The following is a 14,778-nucleotide window of genomic DNA, read 5'->3' as shown; positions in this document are numbered from 1 at the left end:
TTCTGGTTCACATTCTATTGTAACAGGGACCTTGAAGGACCTTGAAACTTTTTAACTCTGCACTCTTAAAAGGGAATTTCAGTGAGTCTTTAAAACTGACCATTTATTAAATCTTTAATTCTAAAAGGTATAATATATTAACTATATCTAAATTCTCCTTAATTAAGCCTACAATACCTATGTTTCATCACATTATTACAATAACAGGTTGGTTGTTTTGCTGCTCTTTCCTGCTTCCCTTGGCTGTGCTGCAGTTCTTCCATTCTCCCCGCTTGGACGTTCTTTTGCTATGGTGGTTGTTCGCATTTGTGGCTTCCTTCTTGTGGTTGTTCTGTTCCATCTGTCTGATTTTATGACTTCATAAGCCTGGCCTTGTACACAAAACAGAAGGACATTGTTATACCTTTAATACTTCTGTTTAATCGGCTGCCCATGCAGTCTTATGACCGATGTGTCATCACCAGGTCTAATTCTTCTAGTTCCAACAAATGACAAGAATCCACTGATAATTGACAATCATCTTGTATAATCAGTAATTCCTCACAATCAACCCTTGTCTTTACTCATACAATCAACAGTATCTAATAACCAACATTTAAGTCTTGTCTAACTAGTTGTCCCCAACAGTAGGAAATTGTCAATGTACTACCTTGCCTAGTCATAACCAGGTTATGTATTTTTTGATTGACCTGTAAGAGTGACATTACATATCCCGCCCGCCCCCATGTCAACAAATGGATATGGCAACTGTCCTTGTAGGGCATCATTAACATAATAACTAAACAAGAAATATCCAATTAAATATGATTGCAATCAACAGAACAAGAAGCACACCAATTAAATTATAATGATGCCGTTGGCATCTACAATACATTCCGTACCCTGCTGTGCCTACTGGTCACGGAAGGCCTTTAATGCACTGCTGGACACTGCATGCTCCCTCTACAAACCTGCTCAGGCATAGCCGGTGCTGTAGAAGAGAGCCAGGCTGCCAGAGTAACACTTCTGTACCAACAAATAGCTCTTTTGGCAAGGAGCAGGCCTATCCCCCAGCAGCAGACCAGGAACATGGGGCTAAGATGTAGCTACTAAAGAAAGAAGACATTTATATACCTACTTTCATGGCCTCAGGATGTCCCAAAATGCTTTCCAGACAATGAAGTACTTTTGAAATGCAATCGCTGTTGAAAGGTAGGATACGCAACAGCCAATTTGCACACAGCAAGCTCCCACAAACAGATAATAACCAGACAATCTGTTTTTGTGATGTTGATTGAGGGATGAATATTGGCCAGAACAAAGGGGGGAGAACTCCCCTGCTCTTCTTCAAAATAATGCCATAAGATCTTCTACATCCGCCTGAGGGGGCAAACATCTCACCTGAAAGTGAGCACCATCAGTGCAGTACTTCCTCAGTGTCACACTGGAGTGTCTTGATTTTTGTGCTCAGTTGTGCTTAAGTCCCAGAGTGGGACTTAAGCCCCCAGCCATTCTGAAGCAGAGATGAGAGCGCCTCTAACAGACACCGCTGTGGTTAGCTAAATGGTATGATAATGAATTTCAATGGAACTTGTTGCTGTGAGATGTTGATGTTCCAGAAGTACAGAAAACAGGGTATCTATCTTCTTAAATTGGTCTCCAATAGATTTGCAGGAGCACGGAGAGGAAGGACAGCATAAAATCAGAGGAGTGCTCACGGAAGGTTTGACATTAGTCTCTCATTGGCTCACATGGAGGTCACTCTTCTGAACAAGAAAACTAAAAATATCATGTCCATTTTCAAATCATACTGTACAGTGTCATTATTTGCAATCTTGTTGATAGAGCTCCTCATGATGGTTCTAAAGCAATTTACCTTTTCAAAGAAAGAAAATGCAAGTCAACTATGAGCCCCACTCTTTCCCCACCAGCCCCCACCCCCCCTCCCGCCCCCCGCCACTGCACTGGGATTTTAATAAAAATTAAGGTTCGCACAATCTACAGCTTTTTAAAACAGTTTGCTTAATTATTGGCCCTGAGAGCTGGTCTGAGTTAGTGTCTAGTTAGAGTTCTGGACAGTTCACAACTATTATATATTTTGAGTCAGTGGATTCAGCAAAGTTGGCAATTGACATGTGCCCCTGTGTTTTGTATGTTTCAATGAAAAAGTTGCTTTGCAATTTGAAAGTTGTAACATAAGCCTGCACAGCCAAGCCCAGGGAGCCCATCTTGAAGTCGGACCGTCCCATAACAAAGGGCCGCCCTGAGAAAATGATGATTAATGCAAGACTTCCCAGATTCAATAGCTCACTTGTTTTGCTGCAAGCTGTTAAAAGACTTCAGAAATTTTAGCACTAAAAAGGAAAGCATTCAGCACATTGTGTCTGTTATGTTCGTGCTCGACATTAGAATAGCCACAACTCATATGAGTATAGAAATTGCTAGACAAAAAAAAAACCAAGGTCTATCGAGTTTGCCATCTATCATCCAAGTAGTCTTATGACACAACAATAATGGAGTTGTTGTGGAATCATGGCAATCAATCTCTATCAATAAGTGCACAACAGACACATAGGGCAGGATCTTCCCTGCGGACTTCTGAACCTCACCATCAGGCTGAAATGGGGGTCAGAAGCCTGCACTATGGGAAACAGTCACTCATTGTGATTTTCCCCAGGCGGGCAATTAATGGCCAGAGGGCAGATTCTCCATCCAATTAAGGAAGGCGGGAGGGCTATCAAAGGGCCAATAAGAGGCCTTCCAGCTTGAAAGGGGCAACAGGCAGTGATGGCAGGTAATTAAGGGAGAGAGCGCTTCAAAATGGAGGTGCCCGCTCTCCAACTTGTTTTCAGGTTTAAATTAAACAGTGGGTTTTGCAGCAGGTCCTCTTCTGTGGGTTGTTTGGGGGGAAGGGGACGAATCCCTCTACAGGGTGGCCTGTGGCTGCTACAGAACCCAGGCAAGCAGGGAAGGACTCTAGGCCTGCCTAGAGTGCTGGATCCACAGTCTGGCACCGGAAAGCTGCCTCCAGGCACCTAAACCGCCTCCCCTCTCTGCAGAAACCTGGAGGCTGACTGGAAAAATCTCAGTCGACCTCCTTTAATTGGCCTTAAGTGGCCCTAAATGAGCCATGTTGGCGCCTACCTCCGATCCCGGTTCCAGTGGAGGCTAAAAACCAAGCCCATGAGGTGAGAAGAAAACAAACCGTTGGTAGAAAGCTTTGGGAACTATTGGTCCAATCTCACCTGTTCCTTCCAAGTATGCTACACTTACCACATGTCATGTCTCAAATTACCCATATATTGTACCCCAAATTATTATTTTTGGGAAAAAAGCTATATCATTTGCATTTGAACAAATCAAGACTTTCTGGAAAATTAGTGCCAACAATTTCCTCTTTAAAAATCCACAGATGTACATTCTCCAGCTCCTCAGATTCATTTACCACATGGTTATGTAGCTATTCAACAACCATGCTGGTAATAATGTGAATAGAGTCACAACTAACGTTGCTCACTAAAAATTACCTGAAGCTTCCGAAAAAGTGTTACTTCTAAATAAAATGTGTTTTTCATTTTCATTTTCTGCCCGGCGACAGGTTTTGTGGGCAGGTAAAGGAAACAGCAAAAAACATTATGAGGGAAATTATGGAAATAATCACATAAATGGCAATAGAACATCCATCCAGAAACTGGTCGATGCTTTCTGGAGGTAGCAAAAGCCCCATTACAAAATAAAAAATAGGCAGGGATCGGGCATTACAATGAGGAAGCCAGACTGTGTAATTTAAAGCACTAATTATTACATCTGGCAAGTCAGTTTCTCATTCTACTTAAATTCTGCTAACCAAGGGAAGGGAACTCGAGCTTAATAAGGGCAAGAATACTAGGATATGCAACTGACTAAATGCTTCAATGTATATTCATCTTTATATGAAGGTATGCAAATGATGAGCAGTGCTGTGCAGACAAGGAATCATGAAGAAAGTCACTATTGTAAATTAAATACGAGTTGCAGAGGGAGCCCATGTCATTTGTACACAAGCACCAGTGCACCAAAGGTAATTTATTTTCTTCAAATCGTATCTGATCCATGAGACACCTGATATAGCCCAGCTACTTAATTGGGAAGTGTCAAGCTGGTGAATATCTGATTACCAATTAGCTTGAACCCAAGGACAGATGGAGTCGCTTACATTACAAAATATGGATTTTTGCTCACTTGGGCACCGAAGGACCAGCAGTTTTCCAGGAGACAATTAACTTTAGGCTTGTCTCTGGCCCAACTACAGAAATATCTTCTGCAGGTTTTTATTACCCACTTGATTACAAGCAGTTTGACTGGCTTACTTATTGATCCTGGATCATCATAGAAATTTGCAGCACAGAAGGAAGCCATTCAGCCCATCATGTCTGATTAGTAGCCGTCCAACCTAATCCCACTTTTTTAAAGAAACTCTTTCATGGGATGTGGGCATCACTGGCATTTGTTACCCATCCCTAATTGCCATTGATAACTGAATGGCTTGCTAGGCCATTTCAGAGGACAGTTAACAGTCAACTATGCTGGAGGCACATGTAGGCCAGCAGATTTCTTTCCCTAAAGGGCATTAGTGAACTAGATGGGGTTTTATGTCAATGATAGTTTCATGGTACCATTACTGAGACTATGCTTTCAATTGCAGATTTTTTATGAATTAATTGAATTTAAATCACAGCAGCTGTTATGGATTTGAACTTGTGTACCCAGTGCACTAGCCTGGACTTCTAGCTCACTGACAGTGCCAATTCACCACCACCTCCCCAGTTCTTGATCTGTAGGTTGATATTTCAAGTGCCTATTCATGCACTTCTTAAATGTTATGAGAGTTTGTGTCTCTACCACTCTTTCAGGCAGTGAGTTCCAGATCCCAACCAAACTCTTGTTGAAAAAAGTTCCCCTCAAATCCACCTACTTCTAAATCTGTGCCTCCTGGTTATGGACCCTTCAACTAAGGGAAATAGAGCCTTCTTATGCACTCTATCTTGACTCCTACACCATAATGTCAGACGGTTGGTGTCTGTTATTCTTCGTTATCTCATGTTGGCCATCTTCAAGGACCCTTTGCTTTTTAGAAGTTCATTGTTTTCAGGTGTTTTCACACGCTTTGAGTGTAAATGTTTGTGTGCTTGCACTCCTATTCATACAATGTCCTTCTTTGTTCTTTGGTAATTTGCCATATCAGCACAAAAGTTTACCATATAGACATCTTCATGTAAGCAAGCTTGCTCTCCAAAACTCTGATATATAAACATTTTGTCTTTCTGTCAGTGATGTCCTTGTTACAATCTCACTAGATTGCAACCCACATTTTTCTTTTGCAGGCACACAAATTTGAATTTGCATGGGAATTTAACTTTTGCCCATATAAACTTAATTTTAATTAACATAATACAATGATTCATAATAAACATGTTTATACATCAACCCACCAAGTGAAGGCCAAAGCTTCCTTGCAGTCTTCATAATAGAGAAACATTATTTTCATTTTTAACATCTGTATTTTTACCTGATCAAGATGGGGAATCCAATGCTGAATATGGGATACTTTTGCATTGTGAATATCCATAGTCTGCATCAGGTGCTTCTACATTAGGTATAGTTGGGCCAGAAAAAAGAAACATATCCTTACATAGCTGAGTGACATCCCTTAACTCCAATTTAAAACACCCAATTAAAGAAAGGACTTACATTCATATAGCACCTTCCACATCTTGAGAATGTTCCAAAAGTGCTTTATAGCCAATTAATTATTTTTGAGTCACTATCGTTGTTTAGGCAAATGCAGTGGACAATTTGCACACAGCAAGATCCCACAAACAAGAATGTGATAAATAACCTATATATCTGTTTAGAAGGAGCTGGTTGAGGGATAAATGTTAGTCAGGATAGCATGAGATCTCACCTTCTCCTTTGTTATCTCTTGCCCCACCCCCGGCTCACTTGCTTATAACCTTTGACATTTCTAATATTTGCTCGTTCCGAAGAAGGGTCACTGACCCGAAACGTTAACTCTGCTTCTCTTTCCATAGATGCTGCCAGACCTGCTGAGTGGTTCCAGCATTTCTTGTTTTTATAGCATGAGATCTCCTCTGCTCTTCTTTAGCTAGTACCATGGAATCTTTTACATCCACCTGAACTTGTTCCTCCTCTCCTAAAGGCAACAGGTCATAATTTGGAACAAAAACATTTGGCTTCAGATAAGTGTGTGCTCTTCATTTAAAAGCCAATGAGGTGAGGCTCAGCATGTTATTCATCCACGTGTTGCCTGTTGCAATCTTCAGTCTGCATCTGCATACGTGCATGTCTGGCAGCCTTGTGAATTTGAAGGGAGGGAGAAAGAGGGTCACTGGATCAATATGAAGGATAACATTCCTAACATTCCTCTGCCTAGCCAAGAGACTATTGTCTCTAAATTAGTTAACTGAGCAGAGATCAGTCTGCCAATTTCCTGCTGTGTCCCAGATAATATGTCTTTATCCAATGGCCTTGAGGGGGTCTTTGTCTAGCCAGGATTCAGACTGAGGAGTCATTGTTCACAGAAACTGCCTTGGACAAAAGGGCATTTACTGTCTCTTAACACCTATGAGAAGTGAGGTCTGAAGCATTGTGTAAATGATCAATGCCGAATTATTTGTAAATGGCTTTTATGTTAACGTCATGTTATCTGCAAAGTAACCTTTATTGTAAAAAGGGTTTTCCACTACAGCCTTAGAATTTATATGCAGTTTGTACTTCTTATCCCAGGCTGCTGGCATTCAATTGAAAAACCAAATGTTTTAGAGGGAGGAAGGTATTGTTTTTGATCAACTGGTAATTTCAATGACCATAAGATAGTCACATTTGCTGGTAGTTTTCAATTCATTTGTGTAAAACAATCTGCTGAATCATTTGCCACATGCACCTCCACTTTTCTGCATTCTCATTTTTGTGAGTAATCTCTAGTGTGGAACCTAATCAAATGCCTTCTTGAAGTCCATTTACACAACATTTATATAAGATTTCTATATTTGTTGATGTATTATTTCTATCATTGAATAATAACCAAAAATGTTTTCTCCGGTGATAACACCATTTTCCTTGGAGTAGCTAATATCCTTCGGAAGGTGGGATATGGGGTCTCCAGGCGCACGTTCATATTTGCAGGGGATTCCCAGGAATATGCAACCAGTTCCAGGGGATCTTTGGAACAGAGAAGTTTAAAACCTGTCATATGGAAATCACCCTTTTAACATTATAACCAGATTCCACAGCACCAAAATGGGACACATATCACACTCAGTCACCATTTCCAACTTTAAGCAAGGGGGTGAAAGGTTATCGGGAGCAGGCGGGAATGTGGAGTAATATGTTCAGCCGTGAACTTATTGAATGGCGGAGCAGGCTCAAGTGGCCTACTTTTGCTCCTAACTCGTATGTACGTTTGTTCGTATACCTGGCTAGCTTACCTTCGCCAAAATCTAGGCCAGTGATAGAAACCAATTTACTGGCCTTTATGTTCAGATTGAGCACTTAGCCCAGTAAAACTGAAATAATGACAGCATCAAGTTGTAGTGCAAGTGTATTTGGGTGTACTGTATTCTCTTCAGATAGTGTCAGCTTCTGCATTGTGCAGTTGGTGCAAAGCCTCCAATACCAAGTTTTATTTTCTTACTGTCAAGGGTGGCAGTACATGCAGGGCACCTGGTTCCTTACATTAAAGTGAGCAGCTTACTACTGTTAGCTATGGCTCAGTTGGTAGCATACTCGCCTGAGTCAGGAAAGTTGTGGGTTCAAATCACACTCTAGGATTTAAGCACAAAGTGAAAGACTGAGACCCCTGTGTAGTACTGAGGGAGAGCTGCACTGTTGGAGGTGCTACTGTTTGAGTGAGACATTAAACTGAGGCCCTCTCAGGTGGATGTAAAAGATCCTATGATACTACTTTGAAGAAACTTCTCATTCACCAGTATCAGTGTACAGTTGAGTTTTTCCGCAAGTGTGATCCACCAGTCATTTTGGATGTTCCTCAGTTTACACTGTAGGGTGCTGCATGCTCTTGGCTGAGCTGACCTTTTTATTTTTAGCAGATCTTGAATTTCCTTGTCATCATCAAACCAGTCCCTATTCTTCTTGGTGCTGGGTCCGATGACCTCATTGGAAGTATCCAGGACTACAGCTTTGATGTGATCCCAGAGTTATTCTGGAGTGGAATCAGCAGTGAGATCAGGGTGTTCCAGTCTAGTCCAGAAGGTTGCTTGATACCCCAAGAAGAATATAGACCACCGAGCATGGTCAACGAGGGAACTAAGCTGAATGCCGTCAAGCAATTTACATATCTGGGGAACGTCATCTCATTTGATGCCACCATAGATAAGGAAGTGGACTATAGGCTTTCAAAAGCACACAGAACATTCAGCAGACTCTACAAACGAGTCTGGGGCAACCACAGCCTCAGAGCACAGGCCAAACTCAGAAGTGTACAAAGCCGCAGTCCTCACTCCTCTTCTGTATGGCGCTGAGTCATGGGTCCTATACTACCATCATGTACGCCTTCTAGAGCGCTTCCATCAGCGCTCCCTGTGCAGCATCCTCAAGATCTGCTGGCAGGGCTGCATCACAAACATTGAAGTCCTGGGAACAGCCCATAACACCAGCATCGAGGTCATCCTCCTGCAAAGCCAACTGCATTGGGCGGGTCATGTTGCCTGGATGGACGACAGTCGCCTGCCCAAGATCTTGTTGTATGGAGAGCTGACCACTGATAAAAGGAACAGAGGGGCCCTACGCAAACGTTACAAGGACTCCCTGAAGAAGTCCCTCTCTGTGTACCACATCGACCATCACCAGCGGGAAGCGCAGGCCTTAGATTGTGATGCTACATCAGGAGAGCTACAGACACCTTTGAGACTGAGTGAAGAACCAGCGCGAAAGAGAAAAGGAGGAGAAGGATAGATTCATTTGCCCCCAGCAGCGACTACACCTTCACTTGTACTTGCTGTGGGAGAATCTGCCGGTCACAGACAGACCTGGCTCGCCACCAGCGGGCCTGCAAATCGATGAGTACAACCTTCCCAAAATCTTCGTCCACGAAGAAATGCCAAGAAGACTACTTTGAAGAAAAGCAGGGGAGCTCTTCTGGTGTCTTGGCCAATATTTATCCCTCAATCAAAATCACTAAAGCTGATTATCTGGTCATTATCACATTGCTGCTTGTGCATAAACTGGCTGCTGTGTTTCCTACATTAGAATGAAAGGCGCTATCTAAACACAAGTCCTTCTTTTCGGTGGCAAACCTGCAATGTTAATACAGTCACGGATATTATTGGAAAGCAAACCCAAGTGTCGTCTTCGCCTACACACTAAAATGTAGTCAGTATTTACTAACAGTTTTTAGATGTTTAATTGGGTGATATGTGTAGTAAAATTTTAGTTTTTTTGAATATAGTTATTAAAAATGCAGTAAGACCAGCAGAATCAGATTCACTGGTTTACCTTTATCCCCACAATATGATACTTTTGATCCTCAAAATGATTAACTATTTACTGTCAGTACCAATTAAGTATCTAATTTCCTTATACTTTGGATGCTAGTGAAGATCAAATGGACACCCCACTCATATCTAATTGCTCCTATGTTATACACTCAATATGACTTGCACCTCTATTTAATTTCGAATATGCAGAAGGCTTGGCTTCAAAGAACTTCACAAGGATTACTAACTGTCCGCCATATTCTTCCTACTGTGTCTGTTCAAAGACACACAAGGTGTCCCTTCAATTATCTATGACAGAAACTGGTAGAGAAAGGACACAGCAGATGCAGGTTTATATGCTTGTCACAGGAAATTGGATACCCAAACATATCTGTTATTGAAGTACAATATTGTGGATTCCTGTATACATTTAATGTCATCCAACTTGGACTCAAATGCAAAAGACCATTCAACAGGTAAAAAGAATCAGAAGGTGGACACCGCAGGAACTAGAGGGCATAGACAACAGTGTAAATAACATAAAATGAACACAGAAAATGGTGGAAATGCTCAGCAGATCAGACAGCATTTGTGGAGAGAGAAACAGTTAACATTTCAGGTCAATGACCTTTCATCAGAACTAGTGTAAATAACATTCTCATTTAAATTGATTAGTGTTTTGTATGATTTGGGTGATGATTTTTGAAAAGAAAAAAATAATTTGTTTTTAGCTTCACCTACACTTCTTAAAATGTGGGCGTCACTGGCAAAGCCAGCATTTGTTGCCAATCCCTAATTGCCCTTGGGAAGGTGGTGGTGAGCTGCCTTCTTGAACAGCTGCAGTCCATCTGGTGCAGGTATACCCACAGTGCTGTTAGGGAGGGAGTTCCAGGATTTTGATGCAGCAGTCAGGATGATGTGTGACTTGGAGGGGAACTTGCAGGTGGCGGTGTTCCCATGCGTTTGCTGCACTTGTTCTTCTAGGTGGAAAAGGTCACGGGTTTGGAAGGTGCTGTTGAAGGGGTGGTGAGTTGCTGCAGTGCAGCCTGTATATGATATACACTGCTGCTACTGTGCGTCGGTGGTGAATGGGGTGTCGATCAAGTGAGCTGCTTTGTCCTGGATGGTGTCAAGCTTCTTGAGTATTGTTGGAGTCACACTTATCCAGGAAAGTGGAGAGTATTCCAGCACACTCCTGATTTGTGCCTTGTAGATGGTGGATAGGCTTTGGGGAGTCAGGAAGTGGGTTACTCGCCGCAGAATTCCAAGCCTCTGACCTGCTGTTGTAGCCACAGTTTTTATGTGGCTACTCCAGTTTAGTTTCTGGTCAATGGTAACCCCAAGGTGTTGATAGTGGGGGATTCAGCAATCATAATGCCATTGAATGTCAAGGGGAGATGGTTAGATTCTCTCTTATTGGAGATTATCATTGCCTGGTGCTTGTGTGGCGCAAATGTTACTTGCCACTTATCAGTCCAAGCCCAAGCTTGGTTGTGTTGTACTTGCTTCTGTGGTGAAGGACTTGCTTCATCCTGGAGCATAAAGGAAACTCCTGATAAGAGGAACTCACTCCTAGGAGTCATGAACCTCATCACACTGTAAGACCCAGATAACACAGGTTTTATAAACAATCACAAAAGCTACCACAGTGTAACAATTGATGACATGGTTTCTGCAGATGGATCTAAATCACTGTTAGCTGAACCCAGGAAACGGAGTTGGGCAACTAGGGAAGTTGACCAGCATTTGCACTCCCAGCTTCCTGTTGGCTCAGCTTCTCTTAGAAACTAAAAAAGGTAGAAATTAACAGTTATACAGCCTTATTTGGGGAATAAGCGGGACAAACCTTCTTGCAAAAGAGGTAACACCCCCATAAGTAAAATAATTAGGTATGCAGCTTAGAAACAGTACATTCATTGGACACGCTTCAATATGTTTCATGATAAACGTACAACTATTGGGGTAAGGCAATGATAGTTCTCCCCTTAACAGGGACAGAGCTGCCTTGCTGAATTCTGTAGCCTTCTGCTCAGAGATTTAAGGTGTGTTACTTTAAATGCTGATGGATATCTTAAATATTTTACTGTATCAATATTTAGATTTAAAAATTGGATCCTCTACTAGAAACAAGATTATATTTTCTTTCTTTTCCTAGAGCTATTAATGTTACGATTGACAGCCCCATCAATTGTGAATCGCATGTTCAATTCTTTAATAATATATATATTGTCTCACATAGTCTTCTGCATCACTAACTCGAGAACCCGTCTCCGTACACACTTTGCTGGGGAGGTACATTACTGAAGAGATGCCCGAACCCTCATAACATCCAGGTTGTTATAATCTGGCTAAAACTTGTTAAAAAGGCTATCTGGAGGAGGGGAATATTCTCAGCTCCCCTTAGGGAGAGTTAGATCAGTTCTCCCAACCTTTTCAAGTGTTTGTGAGATCTGTCTTTGTCAACCTTAAGTGGCGAATGATTATTTGAGACCTACACCTGATCTGGGATAGCCCCAAAAAGGAGTTAGGATTATAATCCATTTCACATGGATTAATGAGCTGGTGTATGCTTCAAATGCATCTAAAATGGCAACCAGCACAGTTCTTTGAACTGTTTCAACAAGGTTATGGTTTGAAGTGCTAGTTGGGTGCAAAAACATTGGTTTAAGGTCTTAAAAAGAATGGTTTGCTAACCATTGGAATCCATTTGTCACAATGCCAATGCTAAAAGCACTGTCTGCTAATTGTAAGGTAGTAATTCTTGTGCACTTCCAGGCCTGTATAAGATCTCTTTATTCCTGAAGGCATTGATTTCCTGCTGGAGTTCAATTCCACAGCTAACAAGGCACCCTCCAATACCCTTTCAAAATATTTAATATCCATGCAAACCTTTGGCAAATTATGGTTAGGGTCTGACTTGGTCTACATACATATCAGGAGCTGCAACCTTAGTCAGCTGTGCACTCCCTAACCCCAATGACCATGAAGTCAATTGTAGTACTAATACTTCAGCCTGCTGACATCAGCAAACTCCAAGACCTTGACAATTTATCTGGCATGGATACTTATTGAATACACTTACTAAGACATTGTGGAAAGTAATATCATTTGGAATGCGCTGCCTAAAAGAGTGGTGGAAGCAGATTCAATAGCAACTTTCAAAAGAGAATTGGATAAATACTTATAGGGGAAACATTTGCCAGGCTATGGGGAAAGAGCAGGAAAGTGGGATAAATTGGAAAGCTCTTTCAAACATCTGCCATGGGCATGATGGGTTGAATGGCCTCCTTCTGTGCTGTATAATTCAATGATTCTATATCTTCAGGTTGTTTGTATGTTAATATTTTTTAAGTACTGCCTAATCTGCTTTAAAATTTGAGTTTGACCTTTTTTGTCTAATCGCTGTTACTAGTCCCACTTCACCACATATTTAAATTTTCCCACTTAACCAGACGGTCAATCATAGACTCTATTTTTCCCAGAATAAAACACACCATCTAGGTTTCTTTAATAAACAACAAAATTATCAGTTTATTATAAAACAAATCTTAACTAGTAATGGAGTAAAGCACAATCACACAGACTGAAATATAAAAGTTCCCTTTTTTACCTTAGCCCCTCACACACACACATACTTACACCGGTTAACTGGAAAAATAAAAGGGAATTTTGCTTTAGAGCGCTGTTACAAAAAAAAGACAACAATACTTAGGCTGAATACTTGTTCATTCTTGCAGAAAAAAAAAGAGATGTGGAAATATGTCCTTTGTTTTGGTTTGGTGTCGCAAATGCGTATAGACAGCTGTCACTAGGATCTTCCTAGAATAGTTCTTTCCAGGCGATGTTGAAGATCAGTTTGGGTAGGCTTTCCAAGAAATGCAGCAACAGAGGATTCAGATAGGCCTTATAGCAGAAATGCGGCAACAGGGGTTTCAGTTCCCATACTTTCGATACATGGGGTTTCTTCAAATACAGGAGGAAAGAGGAAACTGACACACTGAATCTGTAGAGTTTCTTTCCAAGAGAGAAAAAGAGATGAGCTGGGTTTCCTTGGCAGGCAAAAACCAACTGTCTTCCAAGCAGTTTACACTCCAACTGTCTTTTTAAAACCATTTTCCAGATACCAACTCACTGTCCAAAGCGAAACCATAAACAATGTCACAAGGGCCAAGCCTCCTAACTTTTATAAGTCTTGACCTGTCACTTCTCTGTAAACATCTTCAAGTCAAAACAACAAGCTTCCTGCTGGTATTTTATCTGAAAATAGGTGCCTTCCAGTAAGGGCTTGTTTACAAGCCAAGTCCAGGAACCTTTTGGTGACATTTAAAAAATCTCTTCAAGTTTCTAGATGAATCAATGCCAATAATTCAACTATAAGTCCTTAAAAACATATTTTACAAAAAATAGAAACACTCTCGTAACATCACCCAACATCATTCTTTATTTGAGTGTGATCTTATGCAGCTTATTTTGAGGAGTCATTCTGCAGTGGAAAGGTGCCATTTATTCTGTATAACAACTGGCATTCTGCATATCAGAACTTTAACCAAATGGTCAATTTTTTTCAAAAGTCAAATGAAAGGCTAATCACTTCTACAGGACATTGGTTGTCAGATTTGTGTTACACAGTATCTTTAATAATTGGCAAATCTTTCTCATTTTTATTGTGTGCTAGTCAATAAATGCATTAGCTACTTTAACTATGTAAACATCTTATCCAGAGTTTGATACTGTGCCAGATGGATAACATAGCACATGATAGCAAATAATTGTTAATCTTATAGGTCACATGCTATCTACAAGGACATACACACATGCACTGAGGGCATAGTATCAAAAAGCTACATTGCAGGGGACAAGGTCCAATGCCAAAAGTGCTGAGAACAAGAAATTTATATTAAAACTCCCCAAATTGTACAAATGACTTACTGTATGTCATGGCTGTTGGTTCAAAGTAAACAAGACAATTAACAATTCAATTCAAAGTTTAAACAGAAATAGTTAATTCAATTACATTACATTTTGTGCCACTAGATTTTTTTCCAACCATAACAATTTGTTGTTGTAGACCACTGTATTAAGTGGTTTAATTCTCCAATGACACTTGTTAGGTGATTGCTGCATTATTTTGCCATGTCAAGACTATTATATAGATAGCGTCACAGAGTCATTCACAGTACAGGAGGCCATTCAGCCCATCAAGTCCATTAACAAATTGGTTAAAACAGGCATGCAGAGAATTCTCTGCTTTTCAAATACTACCATTGGCTCATGTTAATTTCAACAGGGGCTCTTATTAACAGCA

At 40.9% G+C, this 14,778-nt stretch overlaps 1 protein-coding gene across 4 annotated transcripts in view; it reads left to right on the top strand.

The window, feature by feature from the left end:
* c35h15orf39 (chromosome 35 C15orf39 homolog) overlaps positions 1 to 14,778 on the top strand; it is a 125,352-nt gene that overhangs the window by 57,803 nt on the left and 52,771 nt on the right. The window contains exon 4 of one of the 4 annotated variants that reach the window (XM_068015416.1): positions 3,918 to 4,039. The exons of the other annotated variants lie outside the window; for them this stretch is intronic. The gene's annotated coding sequence lies outside the window, so the exon portion shown is untranslated. The remainder of the gene's footprint in view (positions 1 to 3,917; positions 4,040 to 14,778) is intronic. 4 annotated transcript variants of the gene reach the window in all.

Source organism: Heterodontus francisci, chromosome 35, assembly GCF_036365525.1.
Source record: "Heterodontus francisci isolate sHetFra1 chromosome 35, sHetFra1.hap1, whole genome shotgun sequence".
NCBI classification, from domain to species: Eukaryota; Metazoa; Chordata; class Chondrichthyes; order Heterodontiformes; family Heterodontidae; genus Heterodontus; species Heterodontus francisci.
This window is presented reverse-complemented; position numbering and strand designations above follow the sequence as displayed.